This window comes from Macaca nemestrina, chromosome 7 (assembly GCF_043159975.1).
Source record: "Macaca nemestrina isolate mMacNem1 chromosome 7, mMacNem.hap1, whole genome shotgun sequence".
NCBI lineage: Eukaryota > Metazoa > Chordata > Mammalia > Primates > Cercopithecidae > Macaca > Macaca nemestrina.
In genome coordinates, this window is record NC_092131.1 from 44502359 (window position 1) to 44520003 (window position 17645).

The window sequence follows — 17645 nt, forward strand, 5'->3', positions numbered from 1 at the left end:
ATGATCCTATTATCCTGTCACTTCCCTTTCTCTAAGATGGTAAAGATAATTATTAATAAAAATACTAAGGGAACTCAGAGACTGGTGCCAGCGTGGGTCCTCTGTATGCTGAGCGCTGGTCCCCTGGGCCACTTTTTCTTTCTCTGTACTTTGTCTCTGTGTCTCATTTATTTTCTCAAGTCTCGTTCCACCTAACGAGAAACGCCCACAGGTGTGGAGAGGCAGGCCACCCCTTCAATTACAGGCACGTGCAACCACGCTTAGCTAATTTTTGTATTTTCAGTAGAGACGGGTTTCACCATGTTGGCCAGGCTGGTCTCAAACTCCTCAAGTGATCTGCCCACTTTGGCCTCCAAAAGGCTGGGATTACAGGAATGAGCCACCACACCTAGCCTCAAGCTTTTGTAATTAATTAGTATAGCAAGCTAGAGGTTACTGTTGAGCACCTCTAGAGAATTTTTCATTTCAGTTATACTTTCAACTCCAGAATTTCTATTTGGTTATATATAGAGAAATATGTATTTCTAGCTTTTCATGTCTTCATTGAGATTCTATATTTTTTGCTGAGACATTTTTCTCATGCTTTTCTTTAGCTCTTTTTTTTTTTTTTTTGAGACAGGCTTCTGTCCTGTCACCCAGGCTGAAAAGCAGTGATATGAACATGGCTCACTACAGCCTTGAACTCCTGGGCTCAAGTGATCTTCCCACCTCAGCCTCCCGAGTAGCTGGGAGTACAGCAGGCGTGCATCACCACGCCTGGGTAGTTTATTATTTATTTGTTTATTGAGACAGAGTCTCGCTCTGTCACCCAGGCTGGCGTGCAGTGGTGTGATCTCAGCTCACTGCAACCTCCACCTCCCGGCTTCAAGCAATTCTCCTGCCTCAGCCTCCCAAGTAGCTGGGACTACAGGTGCCTGCCACCATGCCAGCTAATTTTTGTATTTTTAGTAGATGTCTTAATTTAATTTAATTTAATTTAAAGAGAGCTAAATAATTAAACATGAGGCCAAAGTACATAAGAAAGTGGCAGTCTTTTATTGCAAATATGCCTACACTCTCCGGCGAGGTTCTCTGGTCCTCAGGTATGGGGGGCCAGGGAAGTTACCCCAGTGCTCTCCAGTGAGGTTCTCCGGTCCACGAATGTGGAGACCTCCATGAATGCGGGGGCCGAGGAAGTCACCCCGGCTCCTGCCGGTGGCAGACTTTTATGCATTGGTACTGGAAGGGGGAGGGCAGTGGGCAGGATAAGGGCGTGATAAGGGTGTCTCCGTAGGCGTGGCCGGGTAAGTTTCGATCTCTTCGGATTCACGTCACCTGGCGCATGCTCGGTTGTCCTGCACTTTCCCGGGCGCAGGAAAGTTGGTGATGAAGAACCCGGAAGCAATCGGGACTGTGCCATCTTGTTCACCTTCCTCCATTTTGTCCCTTCTCCCTCACCCAAACAGTAGACACTAGGTTTTACCATATTGGCCAGGCTGGTCTCGAACTCCTGACCTCAAGTGATCACCCACCTCAGCCTCACAAAGTGCTGGGATTACAGGCGTGAGCCACCGCGCCTGGCCTATTTTTTTTTTTTTTTTGAGACATAGTCTCACTCTGTCACCTAGGCTGGAGTGCAGTGGTGCGATCTTGGCTCACTGCAACCTCTGCCTCCCAGGTTCAAGCAATTCTCCTGCCTCAGCCTCCCAAGTAGCTGTGACTACAGGCATGTGCCACCATGCCTGGCTAATTTTTGTATTATTATTGTTTTCTTTTTAGTAGAGACGGGATTTTACCATGTTGGCCAGGCTGGTCTTGAACTCCTGACCTCATGATCCACCTACCTTGGCCTCCCAAAGTGCTGGGATTACAGGCATGAGCCACCGTGCCTGGCCAATTTATTTATTTTTTTTGGACAAGGTCTCACTGTGTTGCTCAGGCTGGTCTCGAACTCGTGAACTCAAGTGATCCTCCCACCTCAGCCTCCCAAAGTGCTGAGATTACAGACATGAGCCACCATGCCTGGCCTAAAGATATTTTAAATATCTTACTTAAAGTTTGGTAAGTACAAAGTCTGGGCTTCCTCAGGGAGTTTCTATTGACTGTTTTCTCCCTGTGCCTGGGACACACTTTCTTGTTCTTTGCATGTTGTGTAATTTTCTGTTGGAAACTGAGGATTTAAAATAATATAACATGGCATAATATAACATGGCAATAATTGAATTGGATTCCCTTCTTTCCCCAGGATTTTTACTGCTGCTCTTTGTTTAGTGACTTCCTGAACCCATGTTGTAAAGTTTGTATTCCTTTTATTTTTTAGAGACAAGGTCTTTCTTGGTCTTCCAGGCTGAAGCACAGTGACGTAATCAATCCTAGCTCATTGCAGCCTTCAGTTCCTGGGTTCAAGCAATCCTCCTGCCTCAGCCTCCTGAGCGTTTAGGACTTATAGGCATGCAACACCACACCCAGCTAGTTTTTTTTTTTTTTTTTTCTTTTACTTTCTTCTTTAAATTATTATTGATTTTTATTTCAATAAGGTTTTGGGGAACAGATGGTGTTTGGTTATGATAGAGGAGAGAAAAAAAACCCGGTCCGGCAGCCAGTTAGGGTGGGTCCTCGGTGGAATCCTTTCAAACCAAAGAACAGCCTGCAGGCACAGATAAGGGAACTCGCACAAAGGGGCTTGCCTAAGACACGCCCACAGTCGCACAGATAAGAAAGGTTGCACAGGTGACTTGCCCAGACATGCTAGCAATGGAAAATTCTGTCTTCCGACAATTGCGTAGTAAGGGGAACAAAGCATTGTGGAGTAACTCAAGCTAAGGGCTCGCATGCGCACTAGGAGGACGGGGGTAAGCTAACAGAAATTCACGCCTTATGCAAATGAGATGCCCAGCCCTCACTGGTTTCTTATAAAAGCCTTTGCATTTAGCTGTAGGAAAACGGCAACCCTCTTCAGGTTCCCTCTCCGCAGCGGGGAGCTTTCTTCTTTCTCTTATTAAACTTTTGCTCTAACCTCATCCTGGATGTCCGCACTCCTTAACTTTCTTGGTCGTGAGACAAAGGACTCCGGGTACTACCTCAGGCAAGGAGAGACTGCTACCTTGTGGTGCACTGGCAAGACTGTAACATGGATAAGTTCTTTAGTGGTGATTTCTGAGATTTTGGTGGACTCATCCCCCGAGCAGTGTACACTATACCCAGTGTGCAATCTTTTATCCCTCACCCACCTCTCACCCTTACCCCTGAGTCCCCAAAGTCCATTTTATCATTCTTATGCCTTTTTGTTTCTTTCTTTATTTGCGGGGCAGTGGGAGAGATGGAGTCTGGCTCTACTGCTCAGGCTGGAGTACAATGGGGCGAGCTTGTCTCACTGCAACCTCTGCCTCCCAGGTTCAAGAGATTCTCCTGTTTCAGCCTCCCAAGTAGCTGGGATTACAAGCACCCGCCACCACGCCCAGCTAATTTTTGTGTTTTTAGTGGAGACAGGGTTTCACCACGTTGGTCAGGCTGGTCTCGAACTCCTGAACTCAGGTGATCTACCTGCCTCAGTCTCCTAAAGTGCTAGGATTACAGGCGTGAGCCACCGCTCCCAGCTGAGTCTCTTTCCTTTTTCTTTTTAAATTGTTGTAGAGATAGGTCCCACTATGTTTTCCAGCCTGGTCTCAAATGCCTGGCCTTCCAAAGACCTGAGACTACAGGTATGAACCACTGCACCCAGCCAAATCAGTATTCCTTTTCAAGGGTATGGCACTGAAATCTGTTCAGTTAGCTTAGGCGTCAGCTGATTATTGGACGCAAAGTTCCTCAAATTCCAGGAACCAATACGTCTCGCAGCCTTTCCTGACAGATTGTATGTGTGGGGCCTGTCTTCAATGCTCAGGCAGGATTTTCACAACTCTGCCTTAGCCTTTACTTTCTGCTTGTGAAGGGCCTTAGGGTCTGACAGAGATGAGAATATAGGGACTTTCAGGCATTTTCTGGGCAAGTGCACAACCTTGCACATGCTCAAGGACTTGTAGATATCAAGGAATACGTTAAAGAGTTTTCCAAAGCTCCCTGTGGATATCTTATACCTCAGCTTTTGGAGTCTTGCTTTTTTGCCCAGGCTGGAGTGCAGTGGCGTGCTCTCAGCTCACTGCAACTTCCACCTCTTGGGTTCAAGTGATTCTCCTGCCTCAGCCTTCCAAGTAGCTGGAATTACAGGCATGTGCCACCATGCCTGGCTAATTTTTGTATTTTTAGTAGACATGGAGTTTCATCATGTTGGCCAAGCTGGTTTTGAACTCCTGACCTCAGGTGATCCACCTGCCTCAGCCTCCAAAAGTGTTGGGATTACAGGCGTGAGCCACTGCACCCAGCCTCCAGATTTTCTTTTCGTGTTTTTTGGTCAGCTTCCGGTTTGCTCCAGTTGTTAACATTACCATAGCAACTGTAATGCTAATAATTATTACTGATTGTTTTTGACCAATGCCCTCAGGGAAAAGACTTTTTGCACTGAGTTCTGAGTCAGATCAAATAAAGAAAAGCCCTGTGAGTGGAAGTTTCCAGGGAATAGTCAGGCAGGTCAAATGATGAGAATTCTCTGTGAATGGTGCTTTGGGGAGCTCTAAACCCATTTGGTTTTCTACAGTGGCTGCTAGGCTGTTCGTTCACCATGACACAGAGTAGCTGGTTTTCAAGATTGCTGTGGACCCAAAGAGATGGGGAGGGGAATAGAACAAGATAAATTGTCACAAAGTTCACTGTTCTTACCAAGATCCAGCCATTTTTCTTGAATAACGCTCCTGGAATTGCTGCAAAACTTTTGTTATTGTACAGTGTTCCAAAGAAATTGATTTTGACAATTTTTGTCAGTGTTTTCAGTGCTCTAATGAAAGAGTATCTTTTCAAAAGTCTTTACTCTGTCATTCCCTCTGATGACACTCCAGAACCTAAGGAAGATATACCTAGTGGTTTCCATATGCTTTGGATGGCTTTAGGCTCATCACAGTTCTAGAGAAGAACATGGAACTTGTTTCATCTTTCTAATATCACCAGTGTATTGTTACTCTTACTGTATATTGTGCACTGGAAAGCCCTGCATCTCAGTTTTACTATTTGACAAGCTTTTCAAGTTTTAGAATACATTCCATTTATTAATTGAAACCCAACATGCTGTCTAAATTTGCATCATTAGGGAAATTGATCTGGTTGTGTGATAATGAAAGAAAGGGGAGTGATTCTAGATTCACATCTAATTTCAAATCCTCTTGTATGTCTTAGAAAGTTAACTTTACCCTTCAAAATCTCAGTTTTTTCATTTGTAAATAATATTACACCTACTTCCTGGGGTTATTGGAAGAACTCGGTAACAGTCTAGCATGACTGCACAGGATAGGTGCCTAGTTAATACTGACCTCTCCTCTCATTCCCTCCCACCTCTGCTAAATAAAGGGCTCGATTTCTTTAAAATTAGTTATAGTTCAGGCAAATAGAAAAAAAATGACATTCCCAGAAAAATAGAGAAACCGAAAAATGTGTCAGATGATTTTTGTTGTTCATTTGGCAAATTGTGTGTAATCTGCCACTGCAATCAGCAATGTCACATTGAATCAATTTACTCTTCAATTACTGAACCATTGGTAAATCAATCTCTCTGATCCATAAACCAACTCTCAATCGTCTAACTTTGAGATTACTCATACATTATGTCTCCTGCATATTAGTGCTGCCTGGGTTTCGTGCATTTCACTGCCCATTCACTTCTTTATCATGTAAAGTGTCAGAATTAAAACCACACAACTTTGTGGTCAGCAGATTAGGAAGTATGTATTTTGAAATTTAAGATCAGGCTGGGTGCAGTGGCTCACGTCTGTAATCCCAGCACTTTGGGAGGCTGAGGCAGGTGGATCACCTGAGGTCAGGAGTTCAAGACCAGCCTGACCAACATGGAGAAACCCCGTCCCTACTAAAAATACAAAATTAGCCTGGTGTGGTGGTGCATGCCTATAATCCCAGCTACTCGGGAGGCTGAGGTAGGAGAATTGCTTGAATCTGGGAGGCGGAGGTCGTGGTGAGCTGAGATCATGCCACTGCGCTCTAGCCTGGGCAACAAGAGCGAAACTCTGTCTCAAAATAATAATAATAATAATAATTTTAAAAAAGAAACTGTCCCCATGATCTCATTAGCTACCATCAGGCCCCACCTCCAGCACTGGGGATTACGTTTCAACATGAGATTTGGGTAGGGACACAGATCCAAACCATATCACTACCCAATTGTATAATTTAATATTTATCATCTACCACAGTACATGCCCAAAGATATTCACTACTAACAGTTCCATGTATATCCTTCCAATACTTTTCAAAAAGTTTTTTTTTTTTTTTTTTTTTTTTTTTTTGAGACGGAGTCTCGCTCTGTTGCCCAGGCTGGAGTGCAGTGGCGTGATCTCGGCTCACTGCAAGCTCCGCCTCCCGGGTTCACGCCATTCTCCTGCCTCAGCCTCCCGAGTAGCTGGGACTACAGGCGCCCACAACCGCGCCCGGCTAATTTTTTGTATTTTTAGTAGAGACGGGGTTTCACCGTGGTCTCGATCTCCTGACCTTGTGATCCGCCCGCCTCGGCCTCCCAAAGTGCTGGGATTACAGGCGTGAGCCACCGCGCCCGGCCTGGATACTACTTTATTTATAGTTCGGTGGCCTGTTTTTTTCATGTGATATCACACACACTTTTCCATATAATATACACGTCCCTTATATTTCTCTCTCTCTCTCTCTCTCTCTCTTTTTTTTCTTTTTTGGCATTCTGGAGTGGGCCTAAAACATCTCCCTTGTATCTAATGGCTGCCTAGTATTTTATAGTATGGATGAGCCATAATTTAATTATCTTGAAAAATCTCGCTCTAGTGGGCCGGGCGCGGTGGCTCAAGCCTGTAATCCCAGCACTTTGGGAGGCCGAGACAGGTGGATCACGAGGTCCGGAGATCGAGACCATCCTGGCTAACATGGTGAAACCCCGTCTCTACTAAAAAATACAAAAAAAAAAAAACTAGCCGGGCGAGGTGGCGGCGCCTGTAGTCCCAGCTACTCGGGAGGCTGAGGCAGGAGAATGGCATGAACCCGGGAGGCAGAGCTTGCAGTGAGCTGAGATCTGGCCACTGCACTCCAGCCCTGGAGACAGAGCGAGACTCCGTCTCAAAAAAAAAAAAAAAAAGAAAAATCTCGCTCTTGTCGCCCAGGCTGGAATGCAATGGCTCCATCTCAGGTCACTGCAACCTCCACCTCCCAGGTTCAAGCAATTCTCCTGCCTTAGTTTCCCAGGTAGCTGGGATTACAGGCGCCCGCCACCATGCCCAGCTAATTTTTGCCTTTTTAGTAGAGACGGAATTTCACCATGTTGGTCAGGCTGGTCTCGAACTTCTGACCTCCGGTGATCCACCTGCCTCATCCTCCCAAAGTGCTGGGATTACAGGCATGAGCCACCGCGCCCAGCTGTTTCTATATTTTGTCTATTCTATCTCTGTAATTAACAAGATGAGAGGAGAAAGTGGGTAACAGTGTCGGCAACGTGGCAGAACTTTATCAAGAACTTAAAAATATGACCAGGCATGGTGGCTCATGCCTGTAATCCCAGCACTTTGGGAGGCCGAAATGGGAGGATCACTGGAGGTCAGGAGTTCGAAACCAGCCTGGCCAACATGGTAAAACCCCATTTCTACTAAAAAAAAAAAAAAAGCAAAAATAAATAAATAAATAGCCGGGCCTGGTGGCCTGTGCCTGTAGTCCCAGCTGCTTGGGAGGCTGAGGTCTGAGAATCATTTGAACTTGGTAGGTGGAGGTTGCAGTGAGTTGAGATCGCATCACTGCACTCTAGGCTGGGCAAGAATGAGACTCCGTCTCAAAAACAACCACAATACAAAAAGAACTTAAAAATGTTCATATCCTGGGGCTGGGCACGGTGGCTCATGCCTGTAATCCCAGCACTTTGGGAGTCAGAGGCAGGTGGATCACGAGGTCAAGAGATGGAGACCATCCTGGCCAACATGGTGAAACCCCATCTCTACTGAAAATACAAAAATTAGCTAAGCGTGGTTGCACGTGCCTGTAATTCCAGCTTCTCTGGAGGCTGAGGCAGGAGAATCGCTTGAACCCAGGAGGTGGAAGTTGCAGTGAGCCGAGATCACGCCACTGAACTCCAGCCTGGTGACAGAGTGAGACTCCGTCTCAAAAAAAAATAATAATAATAATTCATGTCCTTAAACCATGAATTCTACTTTCACAAATTTGAGGAAATAAATATGTCCTAAGTAGACACCTATTGGGTACATCTCAGGGCTACTGCTCCTACTCTTCTCCCTACCACCCCCACGTGAAGAATCATCCAGCCCAAAATGTCAAGCTTCTTCTCTTTTTCTCCTCCAGTGCACGTGGAAACAGCAGAAAGCCTCCCAACACTCATTTTGTGCAGTGAGTCTCCTATCCTGACCACAGCGGATTGGACCAGGTGAGGGTACCTGAGCTAACCTGGGCTAGGGTCCCTTTCCCAGGAACTTTGAATTAACACTAAGGGATCCTCGCTTATGTTCTGGCTGCTCTATTAAATGGAGACAATGCAAAAATGGGAGCTTGACCTGCCATTTTGCCCGACCTAGCCTGCCCCTCAGAGAAAGTGAGAGGAGAATGACTGAAGCCCAATCTCAGCAAGGGACAGAGACAAAAAGGCCTGAGTGCTTTTCCATCCTACGGCTAGTCCCTGCTTGCTGAGGCTAAGTGCATCCCTGCCCAGAATCCTAATAGCAATTATCCCCCTGTGCCTATGCCAGCTCCAGTAAGTCCCTGGTAAAGCTCCTGCTGCTCCATCTCAGGAGAATCCCGGATCCTGATCAGTGCCTCAATATTGCAGAACAGAGGGAGTGAGGGAAATATTTAATTTCCAACTCTGAAGGTCTACCATGGAGAAGAGAGGAGCAGAAGGAAGAACTTAATACTGGTGGAGCACTTGGTAAAATGAAAATAAATATTCTTTTTTTTTTTTGAGATGGAGTTTCACTCTTGTCTCCCAGGCTCGAGTGCAATGGCACAATCTCGGCTCACTGCAACCTCCGCCTCCCGGGTTCAAGTGATTCTCCTGCCTCAGTCTCCTGAGTAGCTGGGATTACAGGCGCCCACCATCACACTCGGCTAATTTTTGTATTTTTAGAAGAGACGGGGTTTCACCACGTTGGCCAGGCTGCTCTTGAACTCCTAACCTCAGGTGATTCACCCACCTCAGCCTCCCAAAGCGCTGGGATTACAGAAATGAGCCACTGCACCTGGCGAAAATAAATATTCTTTATGAACCACTTTAGACAGTTCCCGGCCCACAGTAAACAATCTTCTTTTTTTTGTTCTGAGATGGAGTCTCGCTCTGTTGCCCAGGCAGGAGTGCAGTGGCACAATCTTGGCTCAGTGCAACCTCCGCCTCTCAGGTTCAAGCAATTTTCTTGCCTCAGCTTCCCTGGGAGCTGAGGATTACAGGTGTGTGCTACCACACTTGCTGATTTTTTTGTATTTTTTTTTTTTTTTTTGAGATGGAGTCTTGCTCTGTCACCCAGGCTGGAGTGCAGTGGCGCGATCGCGGCTCACTGCAAGCTCCGCCTCTCGGGTTTACGCCATTCTCCTGCCTCAGCCTCCGGAGTAGCTGGGACTACAGGCGCCCGCCACCTCGCCCAGCTAGTTTTTCGTATTTTTTAGTAGAGACGGGGTTTCACCGTGTTAGCCAGGATGGTCTCGATCTCCTGACCTCGTGATTCGCCCATCTCGGCCTCCCAAAGTGCTGGGATTACAGGCTTGAGCCACCGCGCCCGGCCTTTTTGTATTTTTAGTAGAGACAGGGTTTCACCATGTTGACCAGGCTGGTCTCAAACTCCTAACCTCAAGGGATCCACCCGCCTCAGCCTCCCAAAGTGCTGGAATTACAGGCGCAAGCCACCGTGCCTGGCCTCTCATAGTAAACAATACTTTATTTATTTATTTATTTATTTTTTTGAGACGGAGTCTTGCTCTGTCACCCAGGCTGGAGTGCAGTGGCCGGATCTCAGCTCACTGCAAGCTCTGCCTCCCGGGTTCACGCCATTCTCCTGCGTCAGCCTCCCGAGTAGCTGGGACTACAGGCGCCTGCCACCTCGCCCGGCTAAGTTTTTGTATTTTTAGTAGAGACGGGGTTTCACTGTGTTACCCAGGATGGTCTCGATCTCCTGACCTCGTGATCCGCCCGTCTCGGCCTCCCAAAGTGCTGGGATTACAGGCTTGAGCCACCGCGCCCGGCCGTAAACAATACTTTAAACAAACAAAAAGCAGGCCAAGTATGCCAGGCCAGGCACGAAGGAGAATTCTGAGTATAACCAGTATCACCGCCTCTCTTTCTCTCTTTTTTTCCTCCTGGTCATAAGGTATTGCTCCAAACTCTGGGCTTTCATAGTAATTAGTCCTCGTTCATACTATCTTGTACTACAGTAGAGTGATAGGTTTTTTTTTTTTTTTTTTTGAGACAGAATCTCGCTCTGTCACCCAGACTAGAGTGCAGTGGCACCATCTCAGCTCACTACAATCTCCGCCTCCTGGGTTCAAGCAATTCTTTGCCTCAGCCTCCCGAATACTTGGGATTACTGGTGCCCACACCATGCCCGGCTAATTTTTTTTGTATTTTTAGTAGAGACGGGGTTTCACCATCTTGGCTAGGCTGATCTTAAACTCCTGACCTCGTGATCCACCCACCTCTGCCTTCCAAAGTGCTGGGATTACCGGCATGAGCCACCACGCCCAGCCGAGTGATAGTATTTATGTCTTTTTCATATTTGAGTTGCCCCAGAGTGCTAAGTAGGTACTTCAATATATGGAATGTTATGTATGAGGCAATGATTAAATACAATAATGGAAATTTGGTTAGGAAACTTCTATATGATGTGTTTGAAAGGCTTATGGAAATATACTGATCATCATGAGATGATGAGTTCTCTTGAAGTTGAGCGTTTGCCACAGTTTGCCAATGAAGGCAGTGACTTTTAGCTAATTATAACTTGTTTCATTTTAGGGGTCAAGACAGCTGTGATTATATACTTTGAATGAGTCTCTTTCAATGCGTTTTTTTTTTTCAAAAATACTTTTTCATAAATACTCTGTTCCATTTGCCAATTGGCTTGTTAACTGGGTCATCAACCTTCCAAATCAGAATATATGCTTCCTTGACTTAGAAATGCCATCAAACAGAACATTTTCAAGTACTGGAAATGTACTTGCCTCTATCCTTGTTTTCAAAGCTCTTTAAACCGAAGTTTCCTACAACATTTTCTGATCATTAAGAAGAAAGTTTTTCTAATGCTAGGGCATGTTAAAAAGAAAAATCTTAAGACACAAAAAATAAGCTTGATTTGGATTCACACTGAAATTTAACTCTACCTGCAAAGTGTGCTTCTCTCCAAAGACAGAATAGGGTTTCTTTATGTGTTTTGAAAAAGACTTAAATATCAAGGGAAACGAGCTGGAAAGGCATTATGTTTTCTAGATACTCTACACAGCACTATATATAGACCAGAATGTGTCGAACAGGGGTCCCCAACCCTGGGCCACGGACTGGTATCAGTCCAAGGCCTGTTAGGAACTGGGCTGGACAGCAGGAGGTGAGCGGCAGGCAAGGCAGCATTACTGCCTGAGCTCGGCCTCCTGTCAGATCAGCTGCAGCATTAGATTCTCATAGGAGTGCAAACCCTACTGTGAACTGTGCACACAAGGGATCTAGGTTGCATGCTCCTTATGAGAATCTAATGCCTGATGATCTGAGGTGGAACAGTTTCATCCTGAAACCACCTACCCAAGTCCCCACACCCCAGTCAGTGGAAAAATTGTCTTCCACAAAACCAGTCCCTGGTGCCAAAAAGGTTGTGGACTGCTGGTATAGAGGATTTCCACGGGGGAAAGGTAATAAACTAGTTTAGAATTTCAGCGCCTTTCTTCTAGTTAGAATTCCTACCCAAGCTCTGCCACTTACTAGATGTATAACCTTGGAAAAGAAACTTAAGCTTTCTAGCAGATATGGTGGCACCTGCCTGTAGTTCCAACTACTTGGGAGGCTGAGTGGGGGATTGCGTGAGCCCAGGAGTTTGAGGTTACAGTGAGCTATGGTTGAATCACTGCACTCCAGCCTGGGTGACAGAGACTTTGTCTCTAAAAATAATAATAAAGGCTGGGCGCGGTGGCTCACGCCTGTAATCCCAGCACTTTGGGAGGCCGAGGCGGGCAAATCACAAGGTCAGGAGATTGAGACCATCCTGGCTAACACGGTGAAACCCCATCTCTACTAAAAACACAAAAAAATTAGCTGGGCATGGTGGCGGGCACCTATAGTCCCAGCTACTCGGGAGGCTGAGGCGGGAGAATGGCGTGAACCCGGGAGGCAGAGCTTGCAGTGAGCCAAGATCGCGCCACTGCACTCCAGCCTGGGGGACAGAGCGAGACTCCATCTCAAAAATAAATAAATAAATAAATAAATAAATAAATAAAATAATAAAATAAAGAAACTTAAGCTTTCTGTATCTTAGTTTCTGCATCTAAAAAAATGGAATAATAGTGCCTACATCAATAGGCTATTTTGAGGATTAAACAAGATAATACGGCCAGGCTTGGTGGCTCACGCCTGTAATCCCAGCACTTTGGAAGGCCGAGGAGGGCAGATCACCCGAGGTCAGGAGTTCGAGATCAGCCTGGCCAACATGGTGAAACCCCATCTCTACTAAAAATACAAAAATTAGCCGGGCATGGTGGTGGGCGCCTGTAATCCCAGCTACTCAGGAGGCTGAGGCAGAAGAATCGCTTGAACCTGGGAGGTGGAGGTTGCAGTGAGCCGAGATTGTGCCACTGCACTCAAGTCTGGGTGACAGAGTGAGACTCTGTTTAAAAAAAAAAAAAAAAACCAAACCAAATAACAAAACAAAACAAACAAAACAAAAACCAAGATAATACAAGTAAAGTGTCTGCCACAGTTCCTAGCTCATAGTGTTCAATGAATGGGAGTTATAGTGATGCAGGACTTGGACCATTGTTTCTACTTTCTTTACTTTATGATCTCATAAAAGGTCACAGTTAACCTCTGTATCTTATTAGTCATTCCTTTGTAAGACAGAGAAAATAGTAGCCACATATTCAATTACTTGGATATACTAGCAGCAAATGACTTAAACACAGAGATAACCTGGTATATAGTGTGAAAAGACCTGACCCTTGGACGAACAGGATTCAGATTGTGGCTCCACTCGTTACTAGCTGTCTGACATTGGGCAACCTCCTTGATCCTCAGTTTTCTTATTTTTGAAATGAAAATAATATGTATCTACAGAGTTAAGGCTTAAATTAAAAAGTGCATATGAAAATGCACTAAATTGCTATGCACATGCTTGCAGTTATTTTTACCAGTACCATATGAGATTTTTACAAGTACCATACTATGCATTGTCCTTATTGGTTTATTTTGTTTCAATAACAGTGTGCTCAGATTTCAGTTTTCACCCTCTTTTGGTTGTCTTGCCCCTTAGAATGTGTTAGCTCTGATTTGTACTATGTGCATAGATTTTACCCAATTATATTGATATCTCAAAAACAATGTTCTTTCTCTATGATAGATAAGAAGCCTAGATGTAACACTCAATTGTAGGTTGCATTTTCTAAAACATGGCCTTGATGTATTAAGAGACTCAGTAAAAATAACCTATTGAAAAGCAGCATACAGTTTGCTAAATAAGGCTTATTTCCATGTTTAGTAGGTCATTGCACTATTCTTTCCTTGTGTTCTAGAAGGATTTAACTCTATATGCATAATTCCTTTTTCAATTTTTTTTTCCTGAGCTCCCTGTCACTTAGCAAATGCATAGTTTTTATTTTTTATTTTATTTATTTATTTTGTTTGAGATACAGTCTTGTTCTGTTACCCAGGCTGGAGTGCAGTGGCACCATCTTGGCTCACTGCAACTTCTGCCTCCTGGGTTCAAGTGATCCTTCCACCTCAGCCTCCCGAATTGCAGGGATTTCAGGTTGCACTACCATGCCAGGCTAATTTTTTGTATTTTTAGTAGAGAGAGAGTTTCACCATATTGGACAAGCTGGTCTTGAACTCCTGACCTCAAGCCATCTGCCTGTCTCAGCCTCCCACAGTGCTGGGATTATGAGTGTGAGCCACCACGTCCGGCCAAAAATGCATAACTCTTAAGAATATCTTCTTTGAGTCTAAACTTTGAAGAAAAACAGAAATCAGCTGGGTGTGGTGGCTCACACCTGTAATCTCAGCACTTTGGGAAGCCGAGGTGAGTGGATCATGAGGTCAGGAGTTCAAAATCAGCCTGACCAATATGGTGAAACCTCTCTCTACTAAAAAATACAAAAATTAGCCAGGCTTGGTGGTGCGTGCCTGTAATCCCAGCTACTCAGGAGGCTGAGGCAGGAGAATTGCTTGAACCCAGGAGGTGGAGGTTGCAGTGAGCCAAGATCACGCCACCACACTCCAACCTGGGTGACAGAATGAGGCTTCGTCTCAAAAAAACAAAAACAAAAACAAAACAAGAATAAATTACACTTGATCAATTACATTAGGAAAGAACTCCTGGCAGGGTCACTTTAAATTATTTCCTTTCATGCTTAAGATTCATAAAGGGTTCATTTAGTTCTCAACATTTAGAAAACCTCAGATTCAGGGTCTAAAAAGTAAACTGAAGCTTGAAGAGGTTAAGTGACTTGCCTGCCAGTATTCTTTTGGGTTTCCATTGTAGAAATCAAACTCTACAGTAGCTTAAACAAAAAAGGGAATTTACTGGCTCATATAACTGAAACTAGCTTAGGTATAGCTGAATCTAGCAGTTCCAACAAGGCTGATGGAACTTGGCATTTGCCAAAGTCTCTTCTAAAGGATTGGCTTCCACTAGGATGAACGAAGGAAAAGGGAGACAGTTATATCATTTCATGGTTTCTGATCCAAGAGGAAGAGAGGCATCCCTCCTCCAGCATTCAAAAAGCAAATCTTGGGGAAGACCCAGTTGAGTCATGTACTCATCTTGAGTCATGTACCCATATCTCTGGGGGAGGAGGGAGGGAAGAAGGAAGCACCATGAGTAACAGTCCCATCAGAATCACATGAAGTGAGGGAGGGTGCGGGCCTCAAAGGAAAAGAAGGGGACGGTTGGGAGGCACATATTCAAAACACCAAGGCCAGACCATTATTAAAGGCAGGGCTAGGATGATAAACTGGACTCTCAGTCCTGGTGCAATTTTAGAGGTTACAATGAGGAAGAGAAATAGATAAGCTTAGAGCAAAAATACTTTGAGCCTCTTTTATTTTTTGTGTGTTTGTTTTTTGAGATGGAGTCTCACTCTGTCACCCACGCTGGAGTGCCATGGCGCGATCTCGGCTCATTGCAACTTCCACCTCCCAGGTTCAAGCAATTCTCCTGCCTCAGCCTCCAGAGTAGCTAGGATTACAGGTGTGTGCCACCATGCCCAGCTAATTTTTGTATATGTGTGTGTGTGTGTATATATATATATATGTTTATTTTTTATTTTTTTTTTTTTGAGATAGGATCTCTCTCTGTCACCCAGGCTGGAGTACAGTGGTGCCATCTCAGCTCACTGCAAGCTCCGCCTCCCGGGTTCACGCCATTCTCCCGCCTCAGCCTCCTCAGTAGCTGGGACTACAGGCGCCCACCACCATGCCTGGCTAATTTTTTGATTTTTTTATTTTTAGTAGAGACGGGGTTTCACTGTGTTAGCCAGGATGGTCTCGATCTCCTGACCTCATGATTTGCCCGCCTTGGCCTCCCAAAGTGCTGGGATTACTAGCGTGAGCCACTGCGCCTGGCCTAATTTTTGTATTTTTTAGTAGAGACAAGGTTTCCTATGTTGGCCAGGCTAGTCTTGAATTCCTGGCCTCAAGTGATTTGCCCACCAAAGCGCTAGGATTACAGGCGTGAGCTGCCATGTCTGGCCACCTCTTTTTTTTTGTTGTTGTTATTATTTTTTTTCAGAGACAGGGTCTCATTCTGTTGCCTGGGCTAGACTGCAATGGCATGATCATAGCTCACTGCAGCCTCAAACTCCTGGACTCAAGTGCTCCTCCCATTTTAGCCACCCGAGTAGCTAGGACAACATTTGTGTACTACCAGACCTGACTAACTTTTAAATTCTTTTGTAGAGATAGGGGTCTTGCTATATTGGCCAGGCTGGTCCTGACTTCCTAGGTTCAAGCCATCCTCCCTCCTTGGTCTCCCAAAATGCTGGGATTACAGGTATGAGCCACTGCGCCCAGCCTGAGCCTCTTTTAAGGAAATATATATTAGAATGAAGGGCCGGGTGCGGTGGCTTACACCTGTAATCCCAGGACTTTGGGAGGCTGAGGCAGGCAGCTCACTTGAGATCAGGAGTTCAAGGCTGGCCTGGCCAACATGGTGAAACTCTGACTCTACTAAAAATACAGAAATTAGCCAGGCGACATGGCATGTGCCTGAAATTCCAGCTACTCAGGAGGCTGAGGCAGGAGAATCACTTGAACCCGGGAGGCAGAGGTTGCAGTGAGCCGAGACTATGCCACTGTACTCCAGCCTGGGCAACAGAGTGAGACTCCACCTCAAAAAAAAAAAAAAATTAGAATGAAGATAAAGCTCTGAAATGAAGTCAAATAACCATTTTGTTCAGTTTTAGAAGTAAACAGATATTCTAAAATGGAAATCCCTGCTATTGCTAATGAATACTCCCACACACACATTGTCTAATTTAGTGTGGAAGTAGATTGAGAGGCATGCCTGTGATTTCCCTGCTCCTTGTTTTCTTCCTGTCACAGGGGGTATGCCAGAAGAAAATTTTGAGGGGGAAAAAAAAAACTCAACAGAAAACTTCCTAAAGTTCAGTTTTTAGATGGATAAGGAACTTTTTAAATTATTTTTTATGTTTTTATTTATTTATTTTTTTTTGAGACAGTCTTGCTCTGTCATTCAGGCTGGACTGGCACTATCTCGGCTCACTGCAACCTCCACCTCCCAGGTTCAAGCTATTCTCTGCCTCAGTCTCCCAAGTAGCTGGGACTAGAGGCATGCACCACCACACCCAGCTAATTTTTGTATTTTTTGTAGAGATGGGGTTTTACCATGTTGGCCAGGGTGGTCTCGAACTCCTGGCTTCAGTGATCCACCCACCTCGGGCTTCCAAAGTGCTGGGATTACAGGTGTGAGCCACCACACCTGGCCAGATAAGGAGTATTAAAAATAAGAAAATAGATGACTGTAGTCATAAGTAGTATTTATCAAGCAGTTAATAGATGCAAGGCACTGTAGTAAATGCATAACATCATTTCAATTTGATGAGTATCCTGAGTTAGGAATTGTTAGTCTGCTTATTTACAGGTGAGGAAACCAAGGCTGGAGGAAAGGGTTAATAATCTGCCCTATCTCCTGACTGTCAGAGTTAAGATAACTTTGGATTTCAGAGTGGGTTCTCACCATCATGCTTATTATTAGGTATAGCTTTAAGCTCATTTAATTGTGTAATTTGATTATTTTACAAACAAGATTATTGCTTATGGTCCATTATTTTGTATTTTATCCTGTATGAAATAAAGGACACTTAAATGGACTTTCTCTTCCTGTTTTTTTTCCAACTCTGCTTCTCTGTCG

General features: G+C 44.9%; 1 protein-coding gene across 2 annotated transcripts in view; it reads left to right on the plus strand.

Moving 5' to 3' along the window:
• Positions 1 to 15430, plus strand: part of LOC105473683 (WD repeat domain 89) — a 97179-nt gene extending 81749 nt beyond the window's left edge. Inside the window, exon 5 of one of the 2 annotated variants that reach the window (XR_011625813.1) lies at positions 15343 to 15430. The gene's annotated coding sequence lies outside the window, so the exon portion shown is untranslated. Of the gene's footprint in view, positions 1 to 8385; positions 8985 to 15342 lie in introns of those variants that run through there. The other variant, XR_011625812.1, reaches the window with a different exon arrangement.
• The last annotated feature ends 2215 nt before the right edge of the window (positions 15431 to 17645 follow it).